The following is an 18093-nucleotide window of genomic DNA, read 5'->3' on the forward strand; positions in this document are numbered from 1 at the left end:
CCCACCCCAGTTTCTTGTATTATGAACATCTTGCATTAGTGTGATACATTTGTTACAGCTGATGAGCCAATAGTGATGCATTATTATTAACTAAAGTCCATAGTTTACTTTAGGGTTCCTTCTTGATGTTGCACATTCTACGGACTTTGACAAATGCGTAACAACCATGTATCCATCATTGCATATCACACAGAGTAGCTTCACTGCCTTAACTATTCCCTGTGTAGCACCTATTCATCCTTCTCTCCCTCCCTCTTCCTAATCTCCTGGCAACCACTGTCTCCATAGTTTCACCTTTTCCAGAATGTCATATAGTTGGAATCAGTCAGAATGTAGCCTTTTTAGATTGGTTTCTTTCACTTAGTAATATGCATTTAACATTCCTGTGGGTCTTTTCATGGCTTGATAGCTCATTTCATTTTAGTACTGAATAATACTCTATTGTCTGGATGTCCCAGTTTATTTATCCATGCACCTACTGAAGGACATCTTGGTTGCTTCCCAGTTTTGAGTAAAGGCACTATAAACATTTGTATGCTTTGTGGGGACATAAGCTTTCAACTCACTCAGGTAAAGAACAAAAAATGCAATTGCTGGTTTATGTATAGTTTTGTAAGAAGCTGCCAAACTATCTTCTTCCCCCATTTGTTTTTGAGTTCTTGGTTTGGTTTATCTTGAAGTCTGCAGGAGCACATCTACAGGTAATTTTTAAAAGAAGGATATATAAGAAGGCACTGTTGATGGTATATTTTCTAAAAATATCTTTCCATGGCCTTTATCCATAGAAGTCAACGTGGCCGCACTTAACCATGTTGTGTCACAAAGCTTTCCTCTCAAGTATTTGTAGATATTACTGTCATGTTCTCTGGCATTTAATGTTGTTGAGTCTGAGGTCAATCTAATTTTGTCCCTGTAGATAACCGATTTTGTGTGCCTATATCCTTAAAGGAATCTTCTCTGTTAGTAGAATTCAAGAGTGTTAGCAGGATGTGCCTAGATGCTGATTCTGTGTGTTACCTTTTGAATGTAGGAAAATTTTCCAATATGCAGGCTTAGGACATTTTACCACTTAGGGAAATCTCTTTAGTGGGTCTTCAATTATTGCTTATTTCAAATGTTCTGATTGTTGCCCTGAAAACATCTAATTTACTTAAGGCAGATTCCTAATATATATATATGAAATATTTATAAATAATGTATATTATAAATATATGTTTCTAATATATATTTGTAAATATATATTCCTAATCTATATACATATATATTATATATATTTGAGAGTCTCACTATATATATAATATATATGTATATAGATTAGGAATATATATTTACAAATATATGTCTCAGTATATATATATATATGTATATAGTGGACTACATGCACCCGCCACCATACCCGGTAATTTTTTTTTTTTTTTTTTTTTTGTATTTTTAGTAGAGATGGGTTTTCACCATGTTGGCCAGGCTGGTCTCAAACTCCTGACCTCAACTGACCCACCTGCCTTAGCATCCCAAAGTGCTGGGATTACAGGTGTGAGCCAGTGCGCTCAGCCAGATTCCTAATTTTTAAAATCCTCCCTGTGTATCTTTATCATTTTCATGACTTTCTTCTTCTCTTTTAAAAAGTTTTTCAGATTTTTTTTGTCCTTCATGTCACTATTTGGGCTTCTCAGGGTCAATTCTGTTTTTTACTTCTCCAATTTGAATTTGCACACAGGTCATTGCATTTCTTAAAAATTTTAGTGCTTCCTTTGCATATGACTTTCTGCTCAAGCTTTAGAGAGCAGAAATGGGATGTCTTCTTGCATCCCTTAATTAAGGATGCCAAGTGATTTTCTATTTTTTTCTGATTTTTTTATTAAAATACTGACTTTTATTTCACATGTATTTTTTTTCTCCCCACCATTTCCATGTCTGACCACTGCTACTACTATGTCCTATCATAACATTCCATACATACTTAAAACCAAGCAAAGGGTGGATTTTCATCTTGAAAAGCTAAACAGGCATTTTGGACAACACATTCTTGGCAATCGAACCTGGACAACATTTATCAAACATGGTAGGGAAAGTTCTCACTCTGCATTATAAAAAGTACAGCCAGATAGCAACTGTTAGAGAAATGAAGTAAGATGGAAAATTTTTAACAAATTGTTCAAACTATTTTCTTAAAGAGACTTCCTCCACTGCCAGAGATCTTGAATAGCCTCCTGGTCATTCATCCAGAAACAATTCCTTACATAATTGACGAACTTGGCTTCCACTTTGGGAAACAAACCAGCTTTTTCTATACTTGCTTGCATTTTTGCTTTAATGTCTTCTACAGAACTAGGCCCTTTTGGTGTTTTAGGAGTTTTTTTTTCCTGTTTTTTGAAGGTTTCTTGTCCTTTTGATCTTGGTGTTGATGGTTTTGAGTCTTTTCCATTCTGATTTGACTTCTGTGCATTTTCGGCTGGAGCATCTTTATAGATTTCTTCACCGGTGCTTTTTCTTCAATTTCCTCATCATCAAAATCTTCTTCTTCTTCCTTCTTCTCCTTCTCCTTCTTATTCTTCTTCATCAGCAGCAAGTTTTACTTGTTTCTGTGGAACCTTGCTACCACCTCCAGGGGCATCACTTTCCGGATATACTTAAGAGTTTCACATCCTCCTCCTCTTCATCTTCTGATTCTGCATCTTCCTCCACAGCTACTAAGTGCTGTCCACTAATATGCACTGGCCCTGAACCAAGCTTCAACCATAAGACCACTGGTGGTGTTATTTCAAAGTCCCCAAGGGAAACCGTTGGCTGTACAGACATTTTCAAAGTTGCCAGTCTTACTTTAATTGGACTGTCTTCATAATTCATTGTTTCTGCTTCAACAATGTGCAATTCATCCTTTGCATCAGCCCCTAAACTGACTGTTCCTAAAGATAACTGGTGCTCATTTTCATTATCATCCACCTTAAAGTGATTATCTTTGTTGGCCTTTAGTTCGCAACCAAAAAGATAGCTCTGGGGCCTCAGGGGGCTCATGTCCATGTCCATCGAATCTTCCTTGGGATGGTGGCACACCCGTAGGTGGGAGAGAAGGTGGAGAGAGATAAATGACTACTGCTCCAGAGAACAGCCATGCAGGATAGAATCACACCAGGGATTCTTTTCTGATTTCTATGGTGAATAATATTCTGCTAATCTTATGTTTTTGTAAGTTCTACAAAGGCCCTACTCTACAACCCATTTGGTTTCAGTTGACAGCAGGTGAACTTGCACAGCTCAGCCCACGGCTAGCTGAATCTCATAAGGTACAATCCCTGGGTCTTCTATGACGGAGCACACTGAAAATTTCAATCCCCAACATGCATCGTTACCAGGACCCCTCCTATCTCAGACTCTGCCTGCAGTGTTCTGTGGGAGCAGTGTGTTGCAAGAGGAAAGCACCTTCACCAGCATATTTCCTCCCCTCCATCCTGTTCTAGTGTTTTCTAGAAATTGGAATGGCATGTGAAATGGTAATCACCAGTGCCTGCCTCTCATGCCCACTGACCACACTTCTCCCATTGATAAGTCTCCTAGACTAGAATACAAGATGATATTTTTAAAATGTCTTTAATGATACATTTTATTTCTTTAAAATATATTTGTTGAGCACTTCCTTTATGTAGGGTCCTGTTGTAGGCAATAAAAATAGAGCAGTGAGCAAGAAAGGCATGGCCCTGCCCTCAGGGAGCTTCCATCCTGGGTTTGGGTGGGGATGAATAGGAAACAACTGACAACATAATTAATGACTGTAGTTATAGTTGTGATTAGGGGTTCAGAGAAAACATCCAGACCAAGGAGCAGTGGTGTTGGTGGGGGTTCCCGCATAGCTTTCCCTGAATAATTGGTGTTTGAGTTGAGCTCTAAAAGATCAGAATGAATAAACAAGAAGAGAAGGAGAGTTAGGATGTTTCAGGCATAGATCATATATCAAGGGCCTGAGGCAGGAGGACATGGTGGGTTTGAGGGCGTTGTAGAAAGTCAATGTGTCTGGAGCTTGGAGGGGAGAAACAAGAAGAGGTAAAGTCACGTTCATTGTTGCAACCCCAGTGCTTGGGGCTCTATAAATGTTTGTGTCTGATGAATGGAAGATGGTAGCTGTAGCTAATCTGTAAGCAAGTTCCTGATGGTGGGTGTTGGGCTGCCCTCAGCTCTTTCTTGTCCTCACATTTCTACCAGTAATTAGAATGACAATGCAGAAGCCATGCCCAGTCGGCCAGGAGATGAGGACATGGGTCAGAGTCAGAGAAGGGCTAAAAGAAGGACAAGCAGCATGTGGCTGAGGCCAAAAGGGAAAGGAAACCACATGGATTTGAAGCAGCTTGGAAAGGTTTGAGATGGGATAGCTTTAGAGGCAGGTCTTGAGGAGTGGAGGAGGAGGAATCTTAACAAGTAGCAAGGAAAGAGGCAAGGAGTAGGAGAATAGAACAAGGTGAACATAAGCCCCAAGAAGAGACACTGGGGGTGTGGTGGTCCCTCTGGGCTGCAGGACCAGATGTGTGCATTGTGGGGAGGTTGGATGCTGAGATGGACGAGGCAGCATCTCAGCCGCTCTCGGTCAGGAAGAATGTGTCCCCAGAATAGATGTGCCCCCTTCTTAGAGCCCATCAGGATAAAGCCTGGGTCAGCCTTACTCTGTGCACCTGCTTTTCACATTCAAGCATTGAGTGAAAAGTACCTGCATATGTCTTTGGGTGGTGAAGAAAAATGGCCAAAGCTGGGAAGCCCCAAATCTTCAAATGCAGACTTTGCCTCCCACTGCTTCTCAGTGAACTTGAGAATTTGCCCCATCTCATCACTCAGATCTCATCAGCTCTGAGACCTAGTAAAAACTCTTCTCCCCAAGTCCTAGAGAACCAGAACAAAGGAAGAGGACAGACCCCAGCCCTGACTGCAAACCATTAGTTTTGATAAACATCTGTGTTGGTGGCGCCAGGGCTATTCATTCAACCAACATTTCCTGTGTGCCTTCTCCATGCCATGCACACAGGCTGGCATCAGGCGGTGCAGCTATCTCTTTTGCGCTGAGAACTGTCATAAACAACACCATTTAGGACAAGAGACATCCAAGGGAGCAGTCTCTGAGGAAGTGGCTTGGCTTCTCTGAGCACCCTGAAGTCTTGGGCATTCATTCACTCTTAGAGGGAGGGAATGGCCGGGAATTGGGGAAGTGAGGCTTCCTCAGAGACTAAGCAGCCACGAGGCTGCAGCTCCCCTGGAACAGGCAGACTTGCACAAACTCCAATGAATTAGAAGTGTAAATTGAGCAGTTCGACTTGGCTTGCACAGTACAATAAAGATCTGCAAACACTCAGCTCCGTATTGAACCTGAGGCAGGGTGATTAATTCATTATTCACTTCCCAGCCTGGAAGCAAAAGCTTGTATACCCAGGGGCCAGCATGGATGAGCAGAGTCATAAATCACGCCACTTACAAATCTAGCAATGAGAAAATCCACTGGCTGGAGGGGGGATGCTCTGCAGGCAGCAACAGCGGCCTGAGGACCGGCCAGTCAAGGCGGGCCAGTCTGCTCTCTGGAGACAGACCAGTTGGCCAGGCATTTCGCCTTCCAGCCAAGACGGCCAGCCTCTCGGCCACCCGGCTTGGCGTTTCCTGGCCAGACCACAAGGAAACAAACTCCACTCCACCCAGGAGGAATGCTCCTGTGACCTGAAATGGCCTCTCTCAAATGTAGACAAAGTACTAGGAATAGCATTAGTATCTCTCCAAAAGGCTGCTATTGTCCAATTGGGATAAACCACTATCCGCCCCCCTCCTTGGGCTGTTCTGTGTTCCAAGTCCTTCTGCCCCAGCCAGAGGGCCAGCCTGGTATCTGTTCAGCATCCTCCAATCCAGGTCCCTGGATATCATCGGCTGCCAACCCTGAGCCAGGGCCTTTGCCCTCCAATCTCTGCTAGCTTCAGGACAGGACGCTTTGGGGATCTGAATTTCATTGAGAGTTGAAAGGTAACAGCCAGCAAAGGGCTTTTTAGCCCCTATTCGAATACAAGGTAGCTCTTCAAATATTTGATAATTCTTTCCCTTCCAAGTAAAACACCCTAGGTTTCCTCAATTATTCCTCATATTTCAAGATTTCTAAAGCCCCTTCAATGGCCAGGAAGTCCTTCCATTTTGATATTGACTATTTCCCACTTTACATTTCCTCTTAATTCTCCAAAATCTCAGAAAGGGACCCGGTACTTCCTGTGTGTTCTTGTTCTTGTCATGAGAGAACAACAACATCAAGACTTATTATGTGCCAGGCACTTTATACTTATTATCTCATTTAAACTTTCATGATGAGCTGGTGAAGTAGTTTTTAACTCCAGTTTACAGAGGAGGAAACTGAGGCTTAAAGAGGTAAAACGGCTTGCCAGGATTGAACCTTTAGTCAGCCTGACTCCAGAGATTGTGCTTCTAAAGAACCTTATGATATGCTGTCTCCTTCACCCAGAGCCTGACACCCTGACATCTGATTCAGGACCTGCCACACCTGGTAACCACTTTCCCTGGAGCCAGGCTGAGCTTTGAGAGACTGGCCAAAGCTCTTTTCTTTCTTTTAAAAAAAATTTTATTTGGCCAAGTGCAGTAGCTCACGACTGTAATCCTGGCACTTTGGGAGGCCAAGGCGGGAGGATCACCTGAGGTCAGAAGTTCAAGACCAGCCTGGCCAACATAGTGAAACCCTGTCTCTACTAAAATACAAAAATTAGCCAGGTGTGGTAGCATGCGCCTGTAGTCCTAGCTACTTGGGAGGCAGAGGCAGGAGAATTGCTTGTGCCTGGGAGGTGGAGGTTGCAGTGAGCTGAGATTGCATCACTGCACTCCAGCCTGGGTGACAGAGCAAGTCTCTGTCTCTCCTCACCCAAAAGAAAATTATTTTGAGACAGGGACTCGCTGTGTCACCCAGGCTAGAGTGCAGTGGCGTGATCTCGGCTTACTGCTCACTGCAGCCTCAACCTGCTGAGCTCAAGTGATCCTCCCATCTCAGTCTCCCAAGAAGCTGGGACCACAGGCACATGCCACTATGTCTGGCTAATTTATTGTTATATTTTGTAGAGATGGGGTCTCCCTCTCTTGTCTAGGCTAAGCCATTTAATTGCTATCCAATTCAGCATCAAAAAAATAATAAACTACAGTAAAAAAAATCAATAACAGCATCGTTCATACTGTTTTCCACCTACTGCCTGATCTCAGCATCCCTTCAAATAAAGACAGAAGTTCTTATTTCTCTCATTCTTCTTGCCAGAACAGTCATATGGCCCATGACGCGGTCTCTTTACAACTTCTTTTTGCCTTATTTGATACACAGAGGAGCAGCGTTCTCCCTAATCTATTTATGGAGCAAAAGAACAAGAAAAGAGGATTCTGGCCGGCATGGTGGCTCACACCTGTAATCCCAGCATTTGGGAGGCTGAGGCAGGCAGATCACTTGAGGTCAGGAGTTCGAGACCAGCCTGGCCAACGTGGTGAAACCCTGTCTCTACTAAATATACAAAATTAGCTGGGCATGGTGGCGTGCACCTGTAGTCCCAGCTACTTGGGAGGCTGAGGCAGGAGAATCACTTGAACTGGGAGGCAGAGGTTGCAATGAGCTGAGATCATGCCATTGCACTCCAGCCTGGGCAAAAAGAGTGAAACTGTCTCAGAAAAAAAAAAAAAAAAGAAAGAAAGAAAGAAAGAAAAGAGGATTCCTTAACAAGAGGGTCTCTAACCAAGGGATTACTGAATTATGCTCATTCTGCTCAGTGTCACCAGACAGATTCATTACAAAAAAGAGCACTACAACTCAGCCTACCTTGCTCAAGAACAATAATTATATCTATTAACATCTTCCCGTCTTCCAAGAAGGAAGAAATTATTACATGGCTAGAACTGTGGGACCGGGTTCCTGTTGGGGATTTTACCAGGCCCACAACAACACTATGCATGTATTAATAAAACCTCAAGTGAATATTCACAGAGAAATATTCGGATTTTACTTACATGTGTGTCGCATCTGGCATGCTGGTTAAGGCAGCAGGACTTAGGGGAATGGGCTGTTCCTTATACAAGTTTCCATCATCCTGGGAGAAGGTGGGTAATCTGAATGGACAGCCAGGTGGGCCCTGTAGAGCCTGCTTCCTGGCCACACCAAGCCAACCTGAGAGATGATGCAAAATTTCAACCTCTACAATACTCTGGCAACCTCAGGAAATTTATGGTTACTCAAAGCATGCCCAGTAGGTTGGGATTGATCCAAATGAATGAGACTGTGGAAGCAGGATGCTAGCTGGTGCCTGCCAACCATCCATCAGGATCAACACTGGCTGTGGCGGGGGGTGAGAGCCCTTGGAGGCCATGGAGACTGAGGAAAGTCTAGAAAAAGTTGCATGTGGCTGAAGCCCAGCTGCAAATATCCACAATTACCTGAACTTAGGACGCTGTGTTCTGAAGTCGTGTGTGTTTTAGTTTCATTGCCCAGCGTAAATTTGCCAATTAGATGTTATGAAACTTAAACTGTAATGGAGCTGAATGTGCTCTGAGAGATTTATCTCACTTCTGCTGTTCAAATGATATCTGCTCACTAAATAAGTCTCAACCTGAACATGTGGCTAATTTTCTCTAAAAATCTGCATTTTCCAAAAAAGTTTTTAAAAACTGAATTAAACAGCAAACTAGAGGTAAAAATACTAAAACTTCATGTGTTTTTTAATGAAAACATATGAAATATAAAAATTTAGAAACAGTAATTTAGCATTACTTTACATACAGTAAAATACACAAATCTTAAGAGTAGAGCTCCGTGACTTTTTGTGTTATGTATGACTTTTTGCATATGTGGCCACTTACCAGATGAACAGATAGAACATTTCCATATTCCAGAAAACTCCTTCATACTCTTTCCCAGTGCCTCTCCACCACCAGATAAGAACTGTACCAGTTCTTTCACCACACTTTAATTTGTGCCTGTCATTGAACTTCATATAAATGGAATTGTACTTATCAATTTCCTGGCAGGTTTTGCTCAATGTAATGTTTTGGAGATTAATCCATGTTGCTGAAGATATCAGTAGTTAACTTCTTTCTATTGCTGAGTAGTAATCCATTGTATGAATATAGCTGAATTTGTTTATCCACTTACCTGCTGATGGACATTTGTTTTCTTTCCAGTGTTTGATTATTAAGAATAAAACTGAAGCTGGGCACAGTGGCTCATGCCTGTAATTCCAACACTTTGGGAGGCAGAGGCAAGAGGATCACTTGAGGCCAGGAGTTTGACACCAGCCTGGGCAACATAGCAAGACTTCATCTCTACAAAATATTTTAAAAATTAGCCAGGTGCAGTGATGTGCACCTATAATCCTGCCTACTTGGGAGGCTGAGGCAGGAGGATCACATGAGCCCAGGAGTTCAAGGTTACAGTAAACCATGATCATATCACTGCACTCCAGCCTGGCTGACAGAGCAAGGCTCTGTCTCTAAAAAAAATTTTTTTAAGCCAGGCACAGTGGCTCATGCCTGTAATCCCAGCACTTTGGGAGGCCGAGACAGGTGGATCACAAGGTCAGGAGTTTGAGACCAGGTTGGCTGCCACAGTGAAACCCCGTCTCTACTAAAAATACAAAAAATTAGCTGGGCATGGTGGCGGGCACCTGTAATCCCAGCTACTCAGGAGGCTGAGGCAGGAGAATCACTCGAACCTGGAAGGCCGAGGTTGCAGTGAGCCGAGATCGCGCCACTGCACTCCAGCCTGTGCGACAGAGCAAGACTCCATTTCAAAAACAAAACAAAACAAAGACCAGCTTGGCCAATATGGGAAAACCCTGCCTCTACCAAAAATACAAAAAATTAGCTGGGCGTGGTGGTGTGTGCCTGTAGTCTCAGCTACTCAGGAGGCTGAGGTGGGAGGATGGCCTGAACCTGGGAGGTGGAGGTTGCAGTGAGCCAAGATCATGCCACTGCACTCCAGCCTGCATGATAGAGCCAGACTTTGTCTCAAAAAAAACTTTAAAAAATAAAAATAAAAACTGGATATGAGTTTTTTTGTTCATACTTGTTACAGAAGCCTTTTTGTTTTAAAATGCACTGGTACATACCTAGAAGTAGAACTTTATTAGAAACAGCCAAGTGACATACAGTAAGTTTAGAAATAACTATAGACATGTGAAATAAAATGACTTTAAAAAATTTTGCTTAAATATTGATAAAATATTTTTTAAAAATTGGTAAAATAGGAAGAATCATCTAACATTCAAAATGCTTTATAAAGTAATTTTATCTTATGTAAAATGCTACAAATGTTCTCTGAGGATATACATTTTCAATGGTTGGGACTTTAAGCAAGTTGACTTTAGGCAAATAGGTCTTAGGCAAATTGGCCCAAAAGCTCGATATAGATTCTTGTCAAGACAGGTCTCCCCCATTCTGTACTGGTGTAATTGAATTTTTAAACAATGCAGATTGACATTCATCCCTGTAGATTTCATACCAGTAGGAAGTACATGTATATTTATGCACAGGGATATATGGGATTAGGATGTTGGAACAAGTAGACACTTGGTGGAAGGAGGGAAAGGTATTCCCGGCCCTGCTCACAGAGCTCTGGGGAGACTGATAATGGGCCATGAGCTGGCAGGATGCCCAGGGAGTTAAAACCTTGCTGAGCCAGGGCAGGGGCCTAAGCAGGGGAAGGTCCTGAAGGGGCTCATTTGGCTCAGTGGGGCCTGCCTGGCAATGTTGGGATCAGTTAGTGGGGAGGAGCTGGGGGTGTCATTACAATTAACGAGGAGAATAAGGCAGAGGTTGCCTCTGGGGATAGTGGCATAGAGAACTACGTAACTGAGAGGGCCCACAGTGTCAGCGGGCTGTGCAAGTTAGCATTTGTCTGAGAGGAAAGAAAACTGTTCTGGAATCAACCCTAAACAGTTCTTGTCCTGGTTGCAGATATTTCAAACTTTCATTTTAAAAATATGTCAGCACATGTGACTGCAAATTTTATTCTTCTTATTCTTATTATTAAGATGGAGTCTTGCTCTGTTGCCTAGGCTGGAGTGCAGTGGTGCAATCTCAGCTCACTACAACCTCCGCCTCCTGGGTTCAAGCGAATTCTCCTGTCTCAGCCTCTCGAGTAGCTGGGATTACAGGCATGCACCACCATGCTCGACCAATTTTTGTATTTTTAGTAGAGACGAGGTTTCACCATGTTGGCCAGGCTGGTCTCGAACTCCTGACCTCAGGTGATCCACCCACCTCGGCCTCCCAAAGTGCTGGGATTACAGGCATGAGCCGCTGCGCCCAGCTGAGATTGCAAATTTTAAAAAATTTATAGTCATCCAAATGTGTTCACTATCTTTTCTTCATATCTTCCACACTTTTGATAAAATTGGCTTCTATGTCATCTCCTGAGTTATTAATAAAAAATATTAAACTGGACAAAGCCAGAATAAAGCCCACTGGAATGCCACCAGAGACTCGCCTCCAGGGTGCTGGCAATTCATTAATCAACACTCTCTAAGAATGAGTATTCAGCCAACTATAAATTCACCTCATAGTCTCCATTGACGTGTTTCCACCTTTGCACAAGAGAATCATGAGAGATTTAGGAGAAGCCATCACAGAAATCAAGGCACAGAGTCTATGAAATACCCCAATCCACTAATTTAATCACAAAGAAAGAAAGAAAAAGAAATGAGGTTAGACTTGTTCTTAGTGAGTCCACGCTAGTTCCTGGCAAACATTACTTTCTTTTTCAAGTACTCAGAAAACCATCTGTTTAATAATCCCTTCTAGATTTTTGTTGGCACTGGGGGTGCTCGTCAATCAAATTGTAAATTTCACTTATCGCCCCATTTAAAAATCAGGACACCATTTTCCATTTTCACTGTTTTGGCTACTCTCTCTGATTTTCCAGGTTCTATCAAAGATGTTACAGGTAACCCTTGCCATCATCTGGGAGGTCATCTGTCTGCACCAGCTGGCTTAAACTCACTGAAGCAAGCTAGCTAGTATCATGGGATAAATGTGATCCTGGGATATAAGCAGAAAGCAACTTTATTTTTTCTCCCATTGTCCCTTAAAATTTATTCAGTAAGGCATATCCTTTCCCTGTGTATGGATGAAAATATATCAGTCCTGTGACTTATCTGATCATATCACTCATGATAAATAAAAGAACTATGATCACCTTAAGTCACTAAATATAGTCTTAATTTAGATATTAGAAATCTACTTTTATACAACAAACAAAACTATACACTTTGTTTAAAGTGAAATCTTCCTCTTCAGTTTGAGTCTGCTGCAGGCAGGAAGCTTACAGCTGGTAACGGTGTGCATTTGGTTTCTTCTTTTTTTTAACCTCTTCTCCTACATCAGCTTATAAACCTGGAATTCTGATTCCTCTAGGGTGGGGCGGTGCTGAGAGGCTGAGGAGTAGGAAAGCTCTTCTTTGGTACTTTTGTAAAATGGCTCTTCACTCTCTGAGCCTAGTAAGTGTTTCAAGCATTCTTAATCTTTCGATTTTTTCAGGCAAGAATCAGACACCAATTTACTGCATCCCGCCCTCTCCCCATTCCCCATACCTGCTCTCCTTTGAAACCTCTCTCCCTCTTAGCTTGAGATGAAGGGGAAATACCCTGCACCACGCAAACTATTCTCTCCAAATAACTCTTCCTCTCAAATCCTATCCCTTCTACACCCCCGACCCTTAACCCCCTTGTGGTTTTAAGGGGTTCAAGAGAAATTCAACCCATTCAAAGACACTTATGAAATATTTGAACAGTCGCCTCTTCATATTTTCTCTTCATATTACAGCCAAAAGGGAGACAGTCTGATTTGTATATTCTGTTAAAGTATTTTTCCACTATCTGCTCTCTTATCTTGGCCTTCCATTTCCTTCGTTCTTATTTGATGGCATTTCTTCTTGATAGGGAGACAGATGAAAATAGTTCAGAATGTTTGTATTCTCTCTAAAACCTCCTTTCATTACATACCATCTTCCTCAAGTGCAGCGGTTTTCCTCATTTTTGAAACATTCTTTTAAAAACCACAACTGTCAGGCCATTTTATTAATTTATAATGAATAATATGAATAATAAAACGTATATTCATGTATTATTTCCTAATGGTAAACTTAAAATAGGAGTGGGCAAAGGAAATGCAGTACCTGATACAGGGACTATTACTCAGCCTTTAGAAAAAGAAAATTCTATAATATGCAACAATGTGGTAAAATGGCAAATATATTCAATTATCCTTATAAAAACCAGAATGGACAACTTTACACCAAACAAACAAGTAAGTCTCCTCTCTGATGGGAAATAAAAAGAAGAAAATAAAAATTATCAGCCATAAATACCTAAATTATTAATAAGTTTCTTTTTAATATTTTACTTAGGATTCTCCATGTAATAATTTTACCAAATTGAAATATTATTTACCCAATTCTGAATCCTAATTCTTAAACTTGCTATACTGTGAATATTTCCTATTACCAGTAAAATTCTTGTAAAACCATTTTTAATGGCTTCATACTAGGCCAATGCATGGGGACACCATGATTTATTAACCTCTTTCCCTTGTTACTGAACATTAAAGTTGTTTCCTTTTTTTTTTTTTACCATTTTGAATAACACCACAACAGAAACTATTGTGCATACATGTGTGCTTGAATTTCTGACAATTATTAGAAGGGGAGTTACTGGATCAAAGGTATGGACTTTTTAAAGCTCTTAATACAAGCTGCCACTTTGCTTTCTAGAAAGAATTGTAACAGATTGGCTTATCTTAATGGACATTGTCATCAAACTCAATCAGTCCAAGGCTCCATCTCCACACCAGAGCCAGCCAAGAGAACCAGAACAATGTCAGAGATACAGGACAAAAGTGGTTTTTGGCTATAGTAACGATATTCTCCAATCTGGGTATCTGTTTCGAGGGAGTGAAAGGAGAAAGTCCATTTGTCTATTTGCACATGTGTAGTCAGGGTTCTCCTGGAAGGTGGTAGCCTCCTCCGATCCAGCCTGTATCTGGTTCATTGCCCTATAACACAGCCCTACCTTAATCATAAAGCCAAAGAACAGGGCAGCTTTGTTTTCTCTCAGCCACACCCCAGTCACTTAAATCTAGGGGGCTCCTCCAAGACTCTGTAGCCACAAGTTGATAAACACATTTTCAGATGGGTTTGTTTTGCATCTATTACAGGTTGAAGTGTCCTAGTTTTGCTCTCAACTGATGACATTCATCCAGAGCATGTTCCAAATCTGCCCATTTCCCACCCCATCTGGGTTCTGCCTTATGACATTTTTAAGACAGAAACACAACGTACAGCAATACTAAAGCCATATCCTAATGACAATAGTTAAATAACTTTTTATCTGATTTCAAAAGTGGTACATGTTTAAAGTGGAAAACACCTTAGGAAACCAGGAAAGGAAGGCTGCAGAGTGACCAGCACGTATGGCAGCCTGCCTGGCAGATGGAGAGTGCATGTCTCGGTGGACATCTGTGTGGGGTCAGCAGGGATCATGTTCAGCTCAGCAGATGTCAGGAGACATACAGCAAAGTCTGAGGGCTGGTAAGAACTCTCTCGCTTGACACTACATAAGCCCTGAGAACTTGGTTCCAACTCCAGGGAAAAGGGTGGGGGGAACCCATAAAACTGAAATAAAAATCATAACACAGTAGAATGGCACTTGATATAGAAATCAGTTTCATTGGTAGGAAAACAAAGAACACTGGAGTCTAGTTTGTATTCTCTTTCCAGCTTCTTTGGCCTCTGATTCCCAACTTCAGGTACACCCCACCACCAGCCTTTTCCAGTGGCTCAGTTGGGTTCAGTCCTGGTACCTGAGAGGGTTTGAGGGATGGACTACATTCTTTGGGCACCCCATGGGAGCTAGCCCTACAAATCACCATGGAAACTGAAGATACAGTGATTGTCCATGCTGGTCTTAGAGGCAGGTGGTTCCCAGGTGAAGGCTGGGAAAAGTCACTCTTACAATGATGTAATTAATAACTCTACCAATGGCCCTCAGTTTCTGAAGATTTGCTTCCCTTAATTCTCCTCACTGGAATTGGGGGATTAAATCTCTGAAAGCAGCAGATGCTATAAAAACAAACAAACAAACAAACAAATAGCCCAATAGGGCCATGAGTCTTGGTAGGGATGTACCAGTAAGAAAGGGTTCTGATTTCCCTAAGCCATGATGCCAGTCCTGGCTCTTTGTTTCAAAAGGATCTTCAGAGCCACCTGGCACAGATGGCTTTCTCTTGGAGTCATTCCTTTTGCACCTCTGCATCCTTGGCAACATTTCAGGGGAGCTCCCGGGTAGGGCAACATCTTAACTGTCAAGACAGTGCAGCATCAGAGAGTCACAGAGGCAGGCTCTGGAATCCCTAGAGACCAAGGCCAAGACCAAGAACAGGACACGTGTACTAGGATTGGCATTGCAGTGATGGCTATAGTCACAAACAATTTGAAACATCCAAACTGTTGAGCCATAGGGGACCACTTAAACAGATGCTGGTATATTCATACCAAGGAACACTATGCACTCATTAGAAAAAAATAGATTTCTGTAAATTAAAAGGGAATATGAATATGTTCATAATATATTTTAAGTAAAAAAGGCTTTAAACAGCATGTAGTGCATGATCTTATTTTAAATAAATATATATTTATTTGTACATATTATATATAGGAAATCGCTAATGGGATAACAACAGTCTTCATTTTTTTGTATTTCTCTACATGTTTCAAATGATTTTGACATGTTTCTCTACATCATGTTTCAAATGATCTTTGACACAATAACTTGTTGCATTGTGTATTAGTCAGGGTTCTCTAGAGGGACAGAACCAATAGGAGATATAAATATATATATAAATGTATATATCAATAAATATATATATGTAAAGGGGAGTTTATTAAGTATTAACTTACACAATTACAAGGTCCCACAATAGGCCGTCGGCAAGCTGAGGAGCAAGGAGAGCCAATCCGAGTCCCAAAACTGAAGAACTTAGGTCCGATGTTCGAGGACAGGAAGGATCCAGCACAGGAGAAAGATGTAGGCTGGGAGGCTAGACAAGTCTCTCTTTTTCACGTTTTTCTGCCTACTTTATATTCACTGGCAGCTGATTAGATGGCGCCCACAAAGACTAAGGGTGGATCTGCTTTCTCCAGCCCACTGACTCAAATGTTAATCTCTTTTGGCAACACCCTCACAGATACACCCGGGATGAATAGTTTTTATCCTTCAATCTAATCAAGTTGACATTCAGTATTAACCATCACACTTTGATTTTTAAAAAGTATAATCTTTGTTGGCCAAGTGTGGTGGCTCATGCCTGTAATTCCCGCACTTTGGGAGGCCAAGGCAAGTGGATCACCTGAGGTCAGGAGTTTGAGACAAGCCTGGCCAACATGGTGAAACCCCGTCTCTACTAAAAATACAAAAAATTGGCCAGGCCTGGTGGTGCATGCCTGTAATCCCAGCTACTAGGGAGGCTGAGGCAGGAGAATCGCTTGAACCTGGGAGGCAGAGGCTGCAGCGAGTCGAGATCAGGCCACTGTACTCCAGCTTGGGCAACAGAGCAAGACTCCATCTCAAAAAAAAAAATTATAATCTTTGTCAATGGAAATGTGGCTAAAACCTGTTGTGGCAGTCATGGAGGCATGCCACTTGGATCTCCCCTTCAAGAAGGAACTTGACATCAGCTATGGGAGTTGGGTTAGCTGACAGCCTCTAGCTGCAGTGCCTTGGGGACCCACTGTAAGCTCAAGGCTCTTCCTGGGCAGCCCCAGCCAATAGCTGAGCATGGAGAGGCACTACTTCCCACCTTCTGCCCCACTTGGAGGTCTTCTTGGGCACTTTTTGTCCTGGAGCTCCCCACTGGACTGCCAGAGACTTTCTCAAAGCTGCCCCGTGGTCTGAAGCTCTTCCCATCCAACCCTTCCTTCTCCCTTCTCCTTCCACAGAGGCCAGACGTGCATGGCAATCTGAGGTCTTCCCTACCTGTTATTGTTCCCTCTCACCCTTTATTCTTTATAGGTAATACTCCGTTAAATCTTTTGTACTGCCATGTGCCACATAACGATGTTTCAGTCAAGGATCAACCATGTTTCCGACATGGTCCCATAAGATTACAATGAAGCTGAAAAACTCCTATCACCTAGTGACATCATAGCCATGGTAACATTGTACGCAACTACTTAATGTTTAAATAAATTTAATGTAGCCTAAGAGTAGTTTTTAGAGAGTCTATAGTGCTGTACAGTAATGCCCTAGGCCTTAACATTCACTCATCACTCACTCACTGACTCACCCAGAGCAACTTCTAGTCCTGCGAGCTGCATTCATTGTAAGTACCCTAGACAGGTGTGCCATATATATATACATACACATATATATATACACACATATATACAAAAATTAGCCGGGCATGGTGGCGCATGCCTGTAGTCCCACCTACCTGTCAGGAGACTGAGGCAGGAGAATCACTTGAACCCGGGAGGCAGAGTTGCAGTGAGCTGAGATTGCGCCACTGCACTCCAGTCTGGGTAACAGGGCAAGACTCTGCCTCAAAAAAAAAAAAAAATATATATATATATATATATATACATACACACACACACATACACACATATATAAACACACACATATATACGCACACATATATATATACACATACATATATATATACACACATACATATGTCACCCATGCTGGAGTGCAGTGGCGCAATCTCAGCTCACTGCAACTCTGCCTCCCGGGTTCAAGCGATTCTCCTGCCTCAGTCTCCCTAGTAGGTGGGACTACGGCCATGCGCCACCATGCCCGGCTAATTTTTGTATTTTTGGTAGGAACGGGGTTTCTCCATATTGGCTAGGCTGGTCTCAAACTCCTGACCTCAGGTGATCCACCCCGCTCCGCCTCCCAAAGTGCTGGGATTACAGGCGTGAGCCATCGCGCCCAGCCTCATTTTTATATTTTATACTATATTTTTACTGTACCTTTTCTATGTTTAGACACACAAATGCTTAACATTGTGTTACGGTTGCCTATCACATTCAGTACAGTAACATGCTGTACA

The 18093-nt window shown here is 42.1% G+C and overlaps 1 pseudogene; it reads right to left on the reverse strand.

Moving 5' to 3' along the window:
* Positions 1-2168: 2168 nt before the first annotated feature.
* Positions 2169-3031, reverse strand: LOC100443440 (nucleophosmin-like; annotated as a pseudogene).
* Positions 3032-18093: the final 15062 nt, after the last annotated feature.

The sequence above is a fragment of the Pongo abelii genome, chromosome 16, assembly GCF_028885655.2.
Source record: "Pongo abelii isolate AG06213 chromosome 16, NHGRI_mPonAbe1-v2.0_pri, whole genome shotgun sequence".
Taxonomy (NCBI): Eukaryota; Metazoa; Chordata; class Mammalia; order Primates; family Hominidae; genus Pongo; species Pongo abelii.